Raw genomic sequence first — 17,405 nt, forward strand, 5'->3', positions numbered from 1 at the left:
GAAACGGAAAAACCTTTTAAAATCTTTTTAAAACGTTTCACAGACAAGAATGTATAGAATGAAACCGTTCAATGACCTGCTTTCATGGAAGTCCAGAAGCACCACTGCTTGTTAAGATCACAGCTTCCAATTCCTCTGGAGACCCGAATTTTTTTTCAACTCTGAACTTATATTGTGATTATTACTCAGTAGAAAATCCTTTGAAATTACTGACTGGATTAAGTGTCAAAACAAACAATTCCTGTATCTTAAAGTGGATGGAAAAATTTGCAAAGGTTTGTCCTCAAAATTCCCATTTGAAAAAGTCACGTTTTTCTTGGATTTTTTAATGCTTTTTTTTACATCGAGCGTTCAAACGATGACAACTTAGACTGCCAAAAGTTACAAAAAAAACTAAGTTTGTCTCAAAGAATGGAGATCTGTTACGTTACACAAACGGTTGCTGGTGTCGTGAACAAATTTCTTTAGTTCTTTTTAACATCACGAAAAAAATGCTTGAAGACACTATCACTAAGCGTTCGGAGAACTTAATTTTTGTCAGCTTTCTTTGAAGGTGGAGTTGAAAAGCAAGTTCTAGTTATAGAACCTCGTTCTTTATCGTTCTTTCCAACGAGTGCAGTTTAAAAATATGATTTTTTATCTACTCATACTCGCCAGCAGCAACTGAACAAGAAGCGCAAAACTGTCGAAAAATCTACTCTGAGGCCAAATAAAAACATACTGAGCTATCAACGCTTTCTTTTAAAGAAGTTTTCGAAAATTCTTACCTTTAAGTAAGAAATCAAAGCCCAGCAATGAAACACACCCTGAAGTTCTCTTGCGTGTGGAAAGCTTGGCAGCTCAAATCAAGTGAGCATCCAAGTAACTTTATGTTTGTTACAAAAGCAAGGAACTAATTAAAGAGATTGATAGATGGAAAGAACGTGCATAATCACGAGTGATCAGCTGTCCAAACTTCGTGCGCTTGCATAATCACGAGTGATCGGCTGTCCAAACTGCGTGCGCTTGCATAATCACGAGTGATCGGCTGTCCAAACAGCACGTTCGCCTATCATGATATCCTTTTTTAAAATCTTTTGACCAAATCTTACTTTGCAACAGAATTTAACAGTTTGTGTTACAGTATGTGTTTGTAAGGCAGCAGCTTTTTACTCAGGCTAAGCCGAGTCAAGTTTTCGGTCTGGTAATATTATATTCCGACAAAGGTTGCCTGCAACGAAATAATTGTTGCCAAACTTCAGTCCCTATAACTTTAAAAAATAAGTTATGCAAAAGCACAAAAAATGCTCTCTGTGTTTAAGATAGCTCGAGTCAAATCTGTTTGCAGCTTCTTGTTTGTTTCACCATGCATGTATTCCATTTTCCGTTAGGCATTTTCAAATTGAAATGTTAAATGGGAAAATGAACGACTCAATCAATATTCGCACAGGTTGCCTCAGCAAAATTTGCATATTTCACTCTGGGTTTCTTCTTACATTAGTTCAGTACATTGTACTGAAAGTAGTTTTTGGAATTTCTTTTTTTTTAAGAGAACAGTGAATTCGAAACTCTCGTGCTCTCGTGCGTGTGGAAAAATCGGTTATTAAAATCAAGTGGCTCAGTTAGTATTGGCTAATCAGCCGGCATTGTTTTCTCTAAGTTTCCTCTCGCTTTAGCTGATAATGTTGAACCAAAACTTTACTCGCTTTTTTGACTTCTTTGTCATATTCTAAATCTAAGGAAGGAAGAAACAGCAGTTTCCTTAACTCTCAACCTTGGTTAAGGCATGATCCGGTTTGCGACGAAATTGCTGCTGGCGCTTCGAGCTTTAATTCAATTTGAGAATACATTTCCAAAGGTACAAAATGGTAGACAAACAGAACCCAGATAGATGGACATGCTTTCATGGCTTAATTGCTCAGTTGATAATGCATGCCTGCATCACTGTTCGTAAAGACCACAGCTTCTAATCCCTCTAAAGTCCCAGATTTTTTTTGAACTTACCTTGTATCTGGATTAGTTGCATTGCTTTACAAAATGAATCCTTGGAAATTTACTGAACCGATTCAATGCCAAAATAAACAATCCGTATTTATATTTATTCCCACAATCCGGATGTAACAACATTGCTGTCTTCGATCAAAACAAGACAATTGAGTAAATTTGCTAAGTTTCCCCGCGAATCATCATTTAAGAAGTCGCCTACTTTTTTGTATTTGTTCTCTTTTTTTCTTTTCTTTTGTTACCTCAAGCGTGTCTTAAAACCAAACTGCTTAACCACTACTAAATTCCAATTCGATCAGGAACAGCGTACGAAGAACCACTCGTGCCACTGCTGCAAATTCTCATTTATTAGTTTATTATTATCATCATCATCATCATCATCATCATTGTTATTATTATACGGCAAAAAAAGTTTTATAGAAATCAAGTTGACCGTAATATTAGAAAACAGACACTAACAGTTCCGAGAACTGACCAACAGGCTTTCTTTTAAAGGCTGAGATGACCTGGCAAAACGAGGAAACATGTTAACAACAAGAAGAAAAGAAAAATGCTGAAAGAGCTCTCGAGGATCAAAATGTATTACGCTATTTTTCCTTAAAACGAATCATATGGATGACCTTGCTTCAGTTTCACTTATCTAAAGTAGAACCCTGGTAACTCGAACTCGTATAACTCGAACACCCCCGCTAACTCGAACTAACTTCCATTCCCCTTGGATTTGACCCCACTTTTCAATCATTTTTACTTGGTTAACTCGAACTCGGAAAACTCGAATTCCTCGCTAACTCGAACTAAATTTCGTTTCCCTTGATCAAAATATGGGTCCAATTTACCCCGATATAACTCGAATTTCGGTTCTTGCAACTCGCCACGGATGCCCATTGAAATATCCCATTAGCTCTTCTTGTCGTGTAATCGGATTTAAACACTAAAACTAACACTTAAGCAATTTGATTTTTATTAGAGCAACGAACAGATCGCGTATTTGACAGTCATTTTTCACTCTTATCATAAGAATGTGTGATTGTGTTAGAGTTTCTGACGAGATAAGTTTTATTTGCACTGTACTGTATAGTGACTGAAGTGCTAAAAAATCAGTAAACCATCAATTATTAATATGGCAGATTGAATATGTATAACACACCGAAACTTTCACAGCTTATTCGATTGGTAAAAGAAGTTTTAGAAAATTCCCACCTTTTCTTTGTAAAATCAAAGAACAGTGAAAACACACCCTCGAGATTTCTTGCGTGAGAAAAGGTAGGTAATTACCATCAAGTGAGCGTACTAATATTTTGGTATTTGTTAACTAATCAATGCGAAAATTGAATGGTAATAAATGAGAGACGCTTGGATAATCAGGAGTAATCAGCTGTCGAAACAGTTGTAAACGTAGCAATGATATTCTCTTTCAAAACATTTTTTATTATCTCTTAGTTTATAACCTAATTGCACCGTTTGTGTTACAACCATAGCTTTGTCTGTGAGGCGGCTGCTTTTTCGTTTTACCATGAATGTTCCATTTCTTGGCATGAAAAAAATCGAAGGACAGATTTTCTTCAGACATTTTTAAATTGCAAATGTAAAAGAGAAAATTAAACATAACTTCGAGAGAATGACTCTCTCAGTATTCGCACACTTTGCTTTAGCTATCAAGACAAAAAATCCATGTTTTCAATTTTGTCTTCGTGCGAAGCAAGAGAATGGCCGTTTTCACACTAGAGACGGACAAATCGTCATAGTGTTAAAACGGGACGGACACGACTTTGGTCGTACAAGTCGTCTGAATTTGTCCGTCTGAATTTGGTCGTCTGGGAATATCAGCCGTCTTAAATTCACACTAGACGAACAAATCGTCAGACGACTTGTCCGTCAAGACGATTTGTCCGTCTTCTATTGTGAAAACTGCCAATTGTGAAATTTGCCAATTTTTGGTTAAAAAAATTTATTCGACGCAGTCGCCTGTCATTGTTATTATTATATGGCAAAAAAAGTTTCATAGAAATCAAGTTGACCGTAATATCAGAAAACAGACACTAACAGTTCCGTGAACTGACCAACATGTATTTGCAGGCTTTCCTTTAATGGCTGAGATGACCTGGCAAAACGAGGAAACATGTTAACAACAAGAAAAAAAGAAAAATGCTGAGAAAGCTCTCGAGGATCAAAAAAATAACGCTATTTTTCCTGAAAACAAATCATATGGAAGACCTTGCTTCAGTTTCACTTATCTAAAGTAGAACCTCAGTAACTCGAACTCGGATAACTCGAACACCCCCGCTAACTTCCATTCCCCTTGGATCTGACCCCACTTTTCAGTCATTTTTACTCGGTTAAGTCGAACTCGGAAAACTCGAATTCCCGCTAACTCGAACTAAGTTTCGTTTCCCTCGATCAAAATTTGGGTCAAATTTACCCCGATATAACTCGAATTTCAGCTCTTGCAACTCGCCGCGGATGCCCATTAAAATATCCCATTAGCTCTTCTTGGCGTGTAATTGGATTTTAAAAACACTACAAACTAACACTTAAGCAATTTGATTTTAATTAGAGCAACGAACAGATCGCGTATCTGACAGTCATTTTTCAATGTTATTATAACAATGTAGGATCGTGTTATAGTTTCTAAAGAGATAAGTTTAATTTGCACTGTACTGTATACTGAAGTGCTAAAAAATCAGTAAACTATCAATTATTAATATCGCAAAATGAATATGTCAGTAACACACCAAAACATCGACAGCTTATTTGATTGGTAACTCCTAAATTTAAAAAGGTTTAAGAAAATATCACGTTTTCTTTATAAAATCAAAGAACAGTGAAAACACAGCCTGAAGATCGTCTCTTGCGTGTGTAAAGGTAGGTAGTAATTACCATCAAGTGAACGTACTAATATTTTGATATTTGTTAACTATTCTAAATGCGTTGGCGTTAATATGAAGAGAGTGATAGATGTGAGACGCTTGGATGATCAGGAGTGATCAGCTATCCAAACAGTTATACACGTAGCAATGATCTTTTCTTTCAAAACATTTTTTACTATCTCTAAGTTTATGACACAATTGAACCGTTTGTGTTATAACCATAGCTTTGTCTGTGAGGCGGCCGCTTTTTCGTGTTACCATGAATGTTTAATTGCTTGGCATGCAAAATATACGAAGGACAGATTTTCTTCAGACATTTTTAAATTGCAAATGTAAAAGAGAAAATTAAACATAACTTCGAGAGAATGGCTCTCTCCGTATTCGCACACTTTGCTTTAGCTATCAAGACAAAAAATCCATGTTTTCAATTTTGTCTTCGTGCGAAGCAAGAGAATGGCCGTTTTCACACTAGAGACGGACAAATCGTCATAGTGTGAAAACGGGACGGACACGATTTTGGACGTGCAAGTCGTCTGAATTTGTCCGTCGATTTGGCCGTCTGGGAATATCAGCCGTCTTAAGTTCACACTAGACGAACAAATCGTCAGACGACTTGTCCGTCTAGACGATTTGTCCGTCTTCTATTGTGAAAACGGCCAATTGCGAAATTTGCCAATTTTTCGTCAAAAAAAATTCATTCGACGCAGTCGCCTGTCATTGTTATTATTATATGGCAAAAAAAGTTTCATAGAAATCAAGTTGAACGTAATATTAGAAAACAGACACTAACAGTTCCGAGAACTGACCAACAGGATTTCTTTTAAAGGCTGAGATGACCTGGCAAAACGAGGAAACATGTTAACAACAAGTAGAAAAGAAAAATGCTAAAAAAGCTCTTGAGGATCAAAAAATAACGCTATTTTTCCTCAAAACGAATCATATGGAAGACCTTGCTTCAGTTTCACTTATCTAAAGTAGAACCTCAGTAACACGGACTCGGATACTGACTACCTTCCATGGATTTGACCCCACTTTGTTTTTTGGAACACCCCCGGTAGCTCGAACTAACTTCCATTTCCCTTGCATTTTACCCCACTTTTCAATCATTTTTACTCGGTTAAGTCGAACTCGGAAAACTCGAATTCCCCGCTAACTCGAACTAAATTTCGTTTCCCTTGATCAAAATTTGGGTCAAATTTACCCCGATATAACTCAAATTTCGGTTCTTGCAACTCGCCAAGGATGCCCATTGAAATATCCCATAAGCTCTTCTTGTCGTGTAATTGGATTTTAAAAACACTAAAACTAACAACGGGCTTAATTTAGGGGTAAGCAATTTGATTTTAATTAGAGCAACGAACAGATCGCGTATCTGACAGTCATTTTTCAATGTTATTATAACAATGTATGATCGTGTTAGAGTTTCTAAAGAGATAACTTTAATTTGCACTGCACTGTATACTGAAGTACTAAAAAATCAGTATACTATCAATTATTAATATCGCAAATTGAATATGTTTAACACACCAAAACATTGACAGCTTACTCGATTGGTAACTCCTTAAATTTAAAAAAGGTTTAAAAAATCTCACGTTTTCTTTATAAAATCAAAGAACAGTGAAAACACAGCCTGAAGATCGTCTCTTGCGTGTGTAAAGGTAGGTAGTAATTACCATCAAGTGAACGTACTAATATTTGATATTTATTAACTATTCTGAATGCGTTGGCGTTAATATGAAGAGAGTGATAGATGTGAGACGCTTGGATGATCAGGAGTGATCAGCTATCCAAACAGTTATACACGTAGCAATGATCTTTTCTTTCAAAACATTTTTTACTATCTCTAAGTTTATAACCTAATTGCACCGTTTGTGTTACAGCCATAGCTTTGTCTGTGAGGCGGCCGCTTTTTCGTTTTACCATGAATGTTCCATTGCCTGGCATGCAAAAAATACGAAGGACAGATTTTCTTCAGACATTTTTATACTGCAAATGTAAAAGAGAAAAAATAAACATAACTTCGAGAGAATGACTCTCTCAGTATTCGCATACTTTGCTTTAGCTAAATTCACGTATTTTACTTCGGTTTTCTCCTCCCTTAGTTTAATATATTGTATTGCAATTTCATTCCATATTTGTCTTCTTCATCTTCTAATTCAAAGCAAGGCAGCAGTCGGTAACTGAAGGTCGCTATTGATCTGCTTTCATGGCGTTATAGCTCAGTTGACAATAAGTACTTTATTATTTCGCTTTCAATAGTTCATTACATCACATATGATATACATTCTACATGATATACGAGATACGGCAGGAGATCTAGCAAGCTCTGCAGAGCTTTTTTATTAAAGATCCCCGCTTAATTATAGCATCTCAGATAGTTAACTAATATTAGAAGGCTGATGATAAATGCATGTCTACAGCACTGTTCGTAAAGATCACAGAGGGAGCATTTTTTTCACGCTTTCTTTTTAAGGCTGAGTTTTTAAGAACTTCGGAATTTTCGTTCTCTTTCGTTTTTTTCTTTTTTTTTTTTTTTACAAAGAATGCAGTTAACATATATATATTCATAATCGCCGTTAACAACAAGAAGAAACTTCGCACAGGTTGCCTCAGCAAAACTTGCATATTTCACTCTGGGTTTCTTCTTGCATTAGTTCAGTTTATTGTACTGAAAGTAGTTTTTGAAATTTCTTTCCTTTTCTATAAAAAAAAAAATCAGAGAACAGTGAAACTCACCCTGAAGCTCTCGTGCGAGTGGAAAAATTGGATATTAAAATCAAGTGGCTCAGTTAGTATTGGTTAATCAGCTGGAATTGTTTTCTCTAAGTTTCCTCTCGCTTTAGCTCATTATGTTGAACCAAAACTTTACTCGATATTTTGTATTCTTTGTCAAATTCTAAATCTAAGCAAGGAAAAAAAAGCAGTTTCCTTAACTCTCAACCTTGTTAAGACATGATACTGTTTGCGAAATTGCAGCTGGCGCTTTGAGCGTTAATATAATTTGAGAATAATTCCAAAGGTACAAAATGGTAGACAAACAAAATGGGTATTTCCGAAGAAATCGAAGACGCAAAGATCACCGCGGAATAAACGAAGATCTCAAGATTAAAAATTGAAACCATTTCAAATCTCAACGTTCAAACCGTTTCAATCCGTAAAACAAAGATCTCCTTAAAAAACGAAGATTTGCAACAAAATTGCGAAGAATACGAAGACCGTGGGCACCCATAGAGAGGCTTAGATGACATGCTTTCGTGGCTTTATTGCTCAGTTCGTAAAGATCACAGCTTCTAATCCATCTAAAATTCCAGATATTTTTTGAACATATATTGTAGCTGGATAAGTTGCATTGCTTTACAAAATAAAGCCTTGGAAATTTACTGAACCGATTCAGTGTCAAATCAAACAGTCCATGTTTATAATCATTCCCACAATACGGTCTGTCTTCGATCGAAACCAAAGAATTGAGAAAATTTGGCAAGTTTTTGCTGAAAAAAAATTCATTTGAAGCAGTCGCGTGTTATTTTGTATTTGTTCACATACTTTTTTTTAACCTTGAGCATGTCATACGATAACAACGAAGACTGGAAAACGTTACATAGAAAATAAGTTGATAGGAATATTAGAAAACATACACCAAACATTTTCACGCTTTCTTTTCAAAGCTGCCGTTGATAAGAACTTCGTTAATCTCGTTCTCTTTTGTTTATTTCCAAAGAATGCAGTTTACACATATGATTTTTTTAACAGTAAAATCTCAAGAGTTAGTTTATATGGTCATTTATTCGCTACTCTGAGTTTCATGCCTCGTGCAAGGCAATCATCAGGCGACTGCCAGAAAAAACGGTTACATTCAAAGATATTTGAAAATTCAGAACAATACAATACATTGCGTGTCATATGTCACGTCACGCGAGAACTTTATCACTAGTTAAAAAACGTTTTTCAGTAAGAATTTCCTAGAATGTCTGCAACACGATACAAGCTCATTTCTGCTGTTCAGAGTTGACATTTCCGGTTTACATAAAATGAAAAATTTCTCCCACAAACACAAATTACATCTCTTGGTTACATTCGAATAAGACCTAGCCTGTTTAACTTTGCGCCACTTGATGTCATACTTTACTTTCTGATCTTTCAGGCTCCAGAATAAATGACCATATAAACTAACTCTTGAGATTTTACTGTTGTTCACCGCTCTAGTTCAGCTATTGAGCACTTTGTAGCAGATGAGAATTTCACTCCATTTGTTGGTTATGATTTTTTTATATATATTCATAATCGCCGTTAAAAACAAGAAGAAACGAACAATCCTGAAAAAGCTTTTAAGGATGACAAAATATTATGATATTTTTTTTGTTATTTGTTAACTAATCAAGGAGTAACTTGAAGAGATTGATAGATGGAAAGCGCGTAGATAATCACGACTGATCAACTGTCCAAACAGTTGTATGATATCAGTATTTTTCAGAACGTTGTTTTTAACTATCGCTCAGTTTATAACAGAATTGAACCATAAATGTTTCAGCCTTAGCTTTGTTTGTGAGGCGGCCACTTTTTTGTTTCACCATGTATGCTTGCTTGGCATTCAACAAATACGCAAGGCAGATTTATTTTTGGCATTTTCAAATTGCAAATGCAAAAGAAAAAACGTAAACACAGCTTTGAGAGAATGACTGTTAGTATAGGCACAAATAAAAAAATTTGCTTTAACTAACTTTGCACTTTTTACTTTGGGTTTCTCCTCCTTTATAATAATACTAATAAGGAAATAAATTAAAGAGCGCCTCTTTCCATAGCTCTTTACAATGTATAAAGTCTATAATAAAATAAAAAGAAATAGGAAATCTTATTAGTTCAATAATATTGTATTGAACATTCATTCCATTTCTGTCATCTTCATCAAATTCTAATTCTAAGTAAGGATGAAACAGCACTTTCCATAACTCTCGGTCTAAGGACAATATACGGTATACAGGGTAAACGAAAATACAGCGCTAGCTGCGGCTTCGAGCGTTAATGATTTGAGAATAAGCCATAGGTACAAAACGGCAGAGAAACAGGACCCAGATTGATGGATTGAGCATAAATGAAACTAACCATTGACCTGCTTTCGTGATTTTAAAGCTCAGTTAAGTTGATATTCGATAATGCACTCTTGATCACTGTTCGTAAAGATCACAGCTTTCAATCCCTCTAAAGCCTCAGATATTCTTTCTGAGCTTATATTGTAGCTGGATAAGTTGCTTTACAAAATCCTTGGAAATTTTACTGAACGTATTCAGTGTTTAAGGTGGCCCGCGGGTATTGGTATTGATGAGGTTGACAGTTGCCTTTTTAAGCGCGTTTTAAAACGGGAATAATCTGCCACTTGGAAATAACACAGCCTGAAATAGAAGAACTAAAATGACAATTACCGTTCCTGCACATGTATTCCCTTGCGGCAGAAGATCGTGCGGAATTTAGAAGTAACACCTCTCTTCGAACAACAACAGAAAAATTTCATTCGAAATGCGGGTTTACAAAGCGACTAGAACTCGAAAAGCATATATACCTGACCGAAATTCTTCAAACCGTATGAAAGGAACACGCTGAAACTCGGCACAAACCTTTGCAATATCCTGTTCTAGCTGCAGCATAAAAAAATGCAAAACAAAGCGACAAATTTTTCTCAATTTAAAATTACGTCATTTGTTTGATTTTTCAAAAATTCGGTTGAAAACCATCCATCTTTATTAACTGCTAACATTTGATGTATATACACGATCTTTTTAATTTTTACACACAACATTAAGATGACATCAACCTCAAAACTAGTTGGTACTGGGTAGTTATAAGTATTACATTTATGGGGCAGTCAAGACAGACGCATAACACAACAGTTTTTAAAGGCAAAATAAAGAAGTCGCTCGTTCAGGAAATCTACGAAGTGGATTATCGTGTAAGTTGTTGTGAGTAAACTTTAACTGTTTGGCAGTGTTTTGAGGTAATTACAAAAAATTTCACCCCGGCATTTTAAAAATAATCGCATTTTATTAAAAACGAAGGCTTCCGAAAAATTTGATCGCCATAAAATTTATGATTTTATATAATTTAAGAATTATTCTTTCAGATTCTAAAAAAAACTAAGCAATCCCTTTACGTTTTCACGTTTTAAAACGCGCTTAAAAAAGGGAAACTGTCAACCACATAAATGCCCGCGGGCCAACTTAAGGAGAAAATTTTTGTTTCTGATTATTACCACCGCCTGAATGTAACAATGTTGCTGTCTTTGATTGCAACAAGAAAATTGAGAAAATTTGCCAAGATTTCCCCGAAAATTTTCATTTGAAGAAGTCGCGTTTTTCTTGTTTCTTTTCTTTTTTTGTAACGCAGAATGACACGCACTCAATAACACAAGGTACTTTCTACAGACTTTTATTGGCCTTTCTGACTTCGCTTAACAACAAATTACATCTCGAAGATACGCGAATTCACATCTGAATAGCACCAAAATAACAATGGTGAGGCCCCACCCACAAATAGGTGTCCCATTGAGTGACGAGTACGTAGATCCTCTCTCCTGCGTTCAAGTAAAATACACCGCCAGCAAAACCGGTATTCTCTTGTCCTGCTGACATATCCTTGTGTATCATCAAGAGAGTGAGCCTATCAGTTTCGACAAGTACTCTGTTTCTATGCGTATGATCTTTTGGTGAAGTACATCTAAGCGTAGACATAGTAGCGACCATTGCTAGGAACGCGCAGTACCCCTTCATCATACACAAAGTCGTTCGCGACATGGCTGTTGGAATGGTGAGGGTCCCATGTGGTGATCACTGAAAACAGGCAAACAACGGGATGCTTAGAAATAGTTGTGTTAATGATTTAAACCTGGTTCTCATATGATTGCCACGATCGTTTACATCGCATCGATCGTTTGCAAATACTGAGACGATCAGGGGTTCTCATATGATCGTCCCGGTTGCCTGATATGAGCGAAGGCGTACGAATAACAATCATTTTAGCCCTAGATCCAACACAATGGCAGCTTTCAATGAAAGGGCGAAACTTGTGGCCTCCTATGTTTTCAGTTATTGTAGTTTTACGGCGAAGAAGGGAAAGTGAAACTAGAAGGATAGAACACGGATGATTCAGCAAAACATGCGCGAGACTTAGCAACGATGAATACAACTACCTTGACTCCCTGCAGCGTGTCTTATAGAAGGAATTGGCCATTGAAACTTTTATTTAGGTTTATAAGCTCAGAATTCGAAAGTAGCATTTATGTATCTTGCTCCTTTTAAATTATAATGACAACATATTGGTAAGGTATGTGTGTGTTACATTGGCTGAGCTCTGTTTGCTGGGTCAAAATCAAAACTTTCCCATTTTGGTCTGTTTTGGCCACAGGTTTGGCCGTCTTATTTCATAACAATCATTGAAATATTAAATAAGAAAAACATTCAAAGTGTTATTCCAGCAAAGTTGGATGAGAATCCGCCTAAAGCTAAGTGTTACAGAAAACAGAACGTGGAGGGGAGGGGGGGGGGGGATTGTCTGCGCCATGTTGAGCATTTCATTGCAAGAGGATTGGGTTCGCTTCATTTTCAAGTAAGGACCCATTAAATAATACTCCAGATGACAGGAAAGTTCCTGACCGGAAGCTGGGAGATGATTGCGTGACAAGTTACATAAATCATTTATTGCTTTCTTGAAATAAATACTCTTTTTAGTTATGATACTTACTCTGCTGTTTTACGTGCTTAACGACCCGTGGGACTCCACCCTCAAGATGAGCAGAAGGGCCCTGTAACACATACATATTCTTATTCTGTGAAGTATTTATTTCTCGATTTGGTATCTTTATTATTTAAAGCACCTCTTGATTTTTTTCATTTTGTTTTACATCATCGAGAGTGTGTTGGGTACATCATGAACAGTACTATAAGGCAAATTAATGAATACGACGGAAAATAAACAAAAATATATATTTTAAGCTATATATAGGGGTATCAAATGGTCTTTGCGAGCATTTGCGAGCATGCGAGCACAGCGTTTTTCTTTGCGAGCACGAGCATTGACAAAAATTAGCCTTGCGAGCAACGAGCACTTTTCAAAAACCTACCTCTACTAAAAACCGAGCATGCGAGCACTTGTAAAAATGTGGGAGTACGAGCAAACGAGCACCCACTAAAATTTTGCGAGCATTGCGAGCACTGCGACATTTTGAGGGACCATTCTTGACTCCTATATATAGCAACAAAACTGCGGCTGCAGGTCACATGCATGTATAATTCACTCCACAAAAAAACAAGCAAAAAACAAAAACAAGACAAACATACAAATAAACGAACAGTTCGAATAAAAAAAAAATTGTTGAAGGAAAACTAAGGAAGCTTTGTTCACTCAAACATGTGCTAAATACATGTAAGTGTTGCTACATAATTGCAAACAATTCTTTCACTTTAATTTATTCACCATCGTTTATTTTAAACGTGAATCGTCAAATAACTAGATACAAATTTATCAAATCAAATCAATCAATCAAATCAAATCAAATTTTATTTATACACGTGACACTTAGGAGTACATACAGTTCTCGTTAGAATGTGTACGTGTGTAAAAATAAACATTTTTTATAAATAGAAATAAAAAAGTATATTTAAAATTATCTAAAACGTTAAAAATTATCATCGATATTTACAATTAATATTTACAAGTAAAAAAATAAAATATATAATAATTTAAATGTCGCAAATTACAGGTTAAAAAGGTACTCAAATTTAAGCCATATAGGCCTTAAGAGATCGCTTAAAAGATTTAATGTCCTTTGATTCTCTTATTGTCGGAGGCAACGCATTCCACAGTTTGCAGGTTATAAATGCGAAGGATCTGTGCAACCATTCCGTATTGAAGGAAGGGAGTTCCAGCCTTGTGCTTAGCCACGTAAATTATACGGAACATTCTTACAATTAAAAAACTCACTAATATAAGGTGCTCCCTGGTCGTACAAGCACTTGTACAGCAGAACTAATGATTGAAATTCTCTGCGTTAATCTAACGACTTAATATCAGCTAATCTTAAAAGAACCGACATCAGTTTATTGAAATTGTATTCTCCAATAGCTTCTAGAAATTTCTGAATTGGAGAATATTTTTCTGTCATGGAACAAAATTAAAGAGGTTATAGAGTTCATGATTTTGTCTTGTGCTGATGAGACGGAAACTTGGAATAGATGTTTATTAAACAAGAATGCTCCGTAAAATACCACCATTCCATCGTTTGAATGGTTAAAAGCTCGTGTGAACCGTCAGAAAAGGATGGTTCAGTGTCAACCACGAGGTTCAAATAAAGTTTTGTGTTGCAATATATTCACCCACAGACAAAAATAAAATTGGGTTTTCTTTCAATTTTATAAAAGGCTACGCGATTCAAGGAAAATCCGTTACCTGATGAAAAGAAATACTCCTTTTTAAAATGTTACAAACAACACCACCATGAATTGATCATATATATATTATGCCCAACGAGAGTTTTTGTTTTGGTTAGCCTAAATCGAAATAGTCGACTACTTGATAACGCGGTGTTCTCAAGGTTTTTTCTACTGAAAAACAACAGCCAAGCTTTCGGTTTTCAATTTTTTTTTTACAGACAAGTTATATTTTGCACGAGAAGCAAGATAACGATAAATATCCGTAATCGGATTTAGCCTAGAATTGTTCTAACTTTTCCCATCTTCGAATAATATTTCTCCTGCTTACCACGTTCATATTCAGTTTTACAAAGCCAAGAAGAATGAAACGCGCACAAGAAAAGCCTGTTATAAGTCACTAAATGATTTCAACTCATGGGAATTTTATTGTTCTAGAAATTGGTAAGTTCCACTTCCGCGGATCTTCAGCTAAATCGCAAAGCCCTAGCTGTTTCATTGATTATCCATGAACTTTTCTTTTCTTTTCTTTGAAAGTTAAATTACATTTGTGAAAGGGAGTACTCACCGAACTTTGTGAGCTGACCAAAAGCAATGATGTGAACAACGTCACCAAAAACAGCATGATCTGTTATAGGACAGGAAAACAATTTTTAATTACTCCGAATATAGTTTAAATCACATCTTTACTTATTTGCGTTGTCAATTTCAAGCGTGATGGAAACTTTCTACTCTTTTCAAACCACAAATTCGGAAAAAACATCCACTACATCATTGTAATATAAAAATTGTCATGAGCAGCAGAAGAGGAATTCGCAATCCATAGACTTCCTGATGTACCAATTGGATAATTGAATCAGACAGTTCTTTTGAAGCTAGGAGAAGTAATTTCAAAGTCATTTTGTGTTATGAGACGTGATTAAAAGACGAAGTTCTTATAAATTATAGGTACTTCAAACTTTTTGAAAGAATTTCAGCCTATAGTTTTTTTAGGCATTTTGGAATAAACGGACGTCTACACTAGAGTGGATCTCAAATCCCTCTAGAGTGCCGAATATTTTTCAATACTTAACTTATATTGTAACTTAGTTGCTTTACAATAAAACAAACGATTTTCTTCCTTATACTCTTTTTTTCGTTTTTCTCTTTGCTTTTTTTTAATCATAAACATCTTTCTACTCGTTATCGTTTAAAATTGGGTTGGGATAAAAAAAGAAAACAGTTTTAAGTTTTCTGTTTAATGACAAAAGTGATATATTCATGCTCTAACACTTGACGAAATTGATTTGTTTTTATTCATTTTATAGCAGCTATGGCCATTTTCGTCAAGATAGGCTGCAATTGAAGTTTTTCTTTCACGAGGGGCCGGAAGTCTCTTTTGCCGTAAAGTTAGCCAGTTTAAATGGCAAAAAGACAAAGGTTAAGGTTATAGTACTAAGTTTTCGCAAAACGTTAGGACACAAAAAGCAAACTGAAGTAAATTTTGTTAACTTAGCTGTGGCCCGACTTCCTTCATCAATATTTTCCAAAGGATGTGTATTCAGCGGGTTGCGAAAACTGTACAACACTTGCTCGCAGGGAATCTACCACGCGCCAACTCGCGCTTTCAGTAAGAAAACGACTCTACAAAAACTTGCGGATTTTCCTTACATTCTCCGCCAAGAATATAGCGTAATTTGACGCCCATACCTTGTGTCTTTGGTCCACAAGTTTTTCAAATCTTCGATGTTATTCAAGAATAAAAACTTATTGACTTAAAAATCTCGAAAGTTGATTTCAAAAGCGTCCATAGCGTTATGAATACACGTGAGAATTTGGTGAGCAAAAGGGAAGCGTAAGAATTGTTCGAGGCGTAGCTTCTTGAAGGACGAAAAAATGTAAAAAAAAATTAACATAGGGTCAGGGATCGGTGTTAAGAAAGTACATTTTAGTTGGGATTGAAATCAAAATTATCTTTAAATAAATGCTCCGTTACGTTTAATTGTCTTTGTCAATGCTTTGTGTGTTTAGAAAATCCACAGGCTTCCCAAGCTCAAAAGTCGTCTTTTTGATTGTTTTTTGGAGCCCTTCGGGCGGCTGACTCTACATACGTGGTGTATGCGACAGCTTGTGTATATAGAGAAATGTATGGGAAAATCACGGATTCCCTAAAATGGGGTAAATAACTATCTATTTTGAAATAAAGTTTACCTACCTCTAATGTGTCGCTTACTTGTGTCTTGTGCCGAATTTGAAGCCATTCCGACGCCATTTAGCGAAGTTATTCGAAGTCGTTGTCTCCCAACGACTTCGAATAACTTCGCTAAATGGCGTCGGAATGGCTTCAAATTCGGCACAAGACACAAGTAAGCGACACATTAGAGGTAGGTAAACTTTATTTCAAAATAGATAGTTATTTACCCCATTTTAGGGAATCCGTGATTTTCCCATACATTTCTCTATATACACAAGCTGTCGCATACACCACGTATGTAGAGTCAGCCGCCCGAAGGGCTCCAAAAAAACAATCAAAAAGACGACTTTTGAGCTTGGGAAGCCTGTGGAAAATCCACACAATTAGAAAAGTTGGGGAAAACCTCATCCATCTTTCTTTTAGCTCCCAGTTACACTAATGTGCGTTATTGACTTTTTGTCGGTTCTTTTACGGCGCCGTTTTTAAATGTCATCACCATAAACTTAAGTGCACTCCACTCAGAAAGTGCGCGTTTCAATGAAACCGTTGTGCGTTTTCGATTGAAACTGATTTTTCAACGAAAATGTTAAGTGTGGATGGGGCCTTACAGAACAAGGGAAAAACCATTTGCCTGGTTGCGCTAACTTTAATTTACACATGTAGCCGTTTCTTGGAGCATCGCATGATCGCGCTGTGGAGTTATAGAGATCGCACGGATTTATTTGCTATGTTTCAAAGACAACATCTTAATTGAATAACATCAAAAAGTGAATATAAAAAGTTTGTAAATACTGATCAAGTCACAACCAACCTAAAAGTTAGGATTTCCTCTTTCAGCTAAAAAAGTTAAATTCATATTGTTTTACTAAACAACAAAACTATCGACAGTAAAAATTCAAAGTTAACAAAAGTATATTAAATCGAGATGTAAACTTGAATTTTTGTACATTTCTTTTCTCTTTGACAGTC

The 17,405-nt window shown here is 35.8% G+C and overlaps 1 protein-coding gene and 1 long non-coding RNA gene across 2 annotated transcripts in view; both read right to left on the minus strand.

Moving 5' to 3' along the window:
- The window catches only part of LOC144634842 (uncharacterized), a 3,179-nt gene extending 2,301 nt beyond the window's left edge, over window positions 1-878 (minus strand). The window contains exon 1 of the mRNA XM_078493884.1: window positions 768-878. The gene's annotated coding sequence lies outside the window, so the exon portion shown is untranslated. The remainder of the gene's footprint in view (window positions 1-767) is intronic.
- A 10,366-nt stretch (window positions 879-11,244) lies between these two features.
- Window positions 11,245-14,890, minus strand: LOC144634174 (uncharacterized). Its single transcript, XR_013567161.1, has 3 exons — window positions 14,832-14,890; window positions 12,579-12,639; window positions 11,245-11,668 (listed from the first exon to the last, which is right to left on the minus strand). It is a non-coding gene; the product is annotated as an uncharacterized LOC144634174 (long non-coding RNA).
- Between the last annotated feature and the right edge of the window lie 2,515 nt (window positions 14,891-17,405).

Source organism: Oculina patagonica, chromosome 13 (assembly GCF_052425735.1).
Source record: "Oculina patagonica isolate OP01 chromosome 13, crgOcupat, whole genome shotgun sequence".
Classification (NCBI taxonomy): domain Eukaryota; kingdom Metazoa; phylum Cnidaria; class Anthozoa; order Scleractinia; family Oculinidae; genus Oculina; species Oculina patagonica.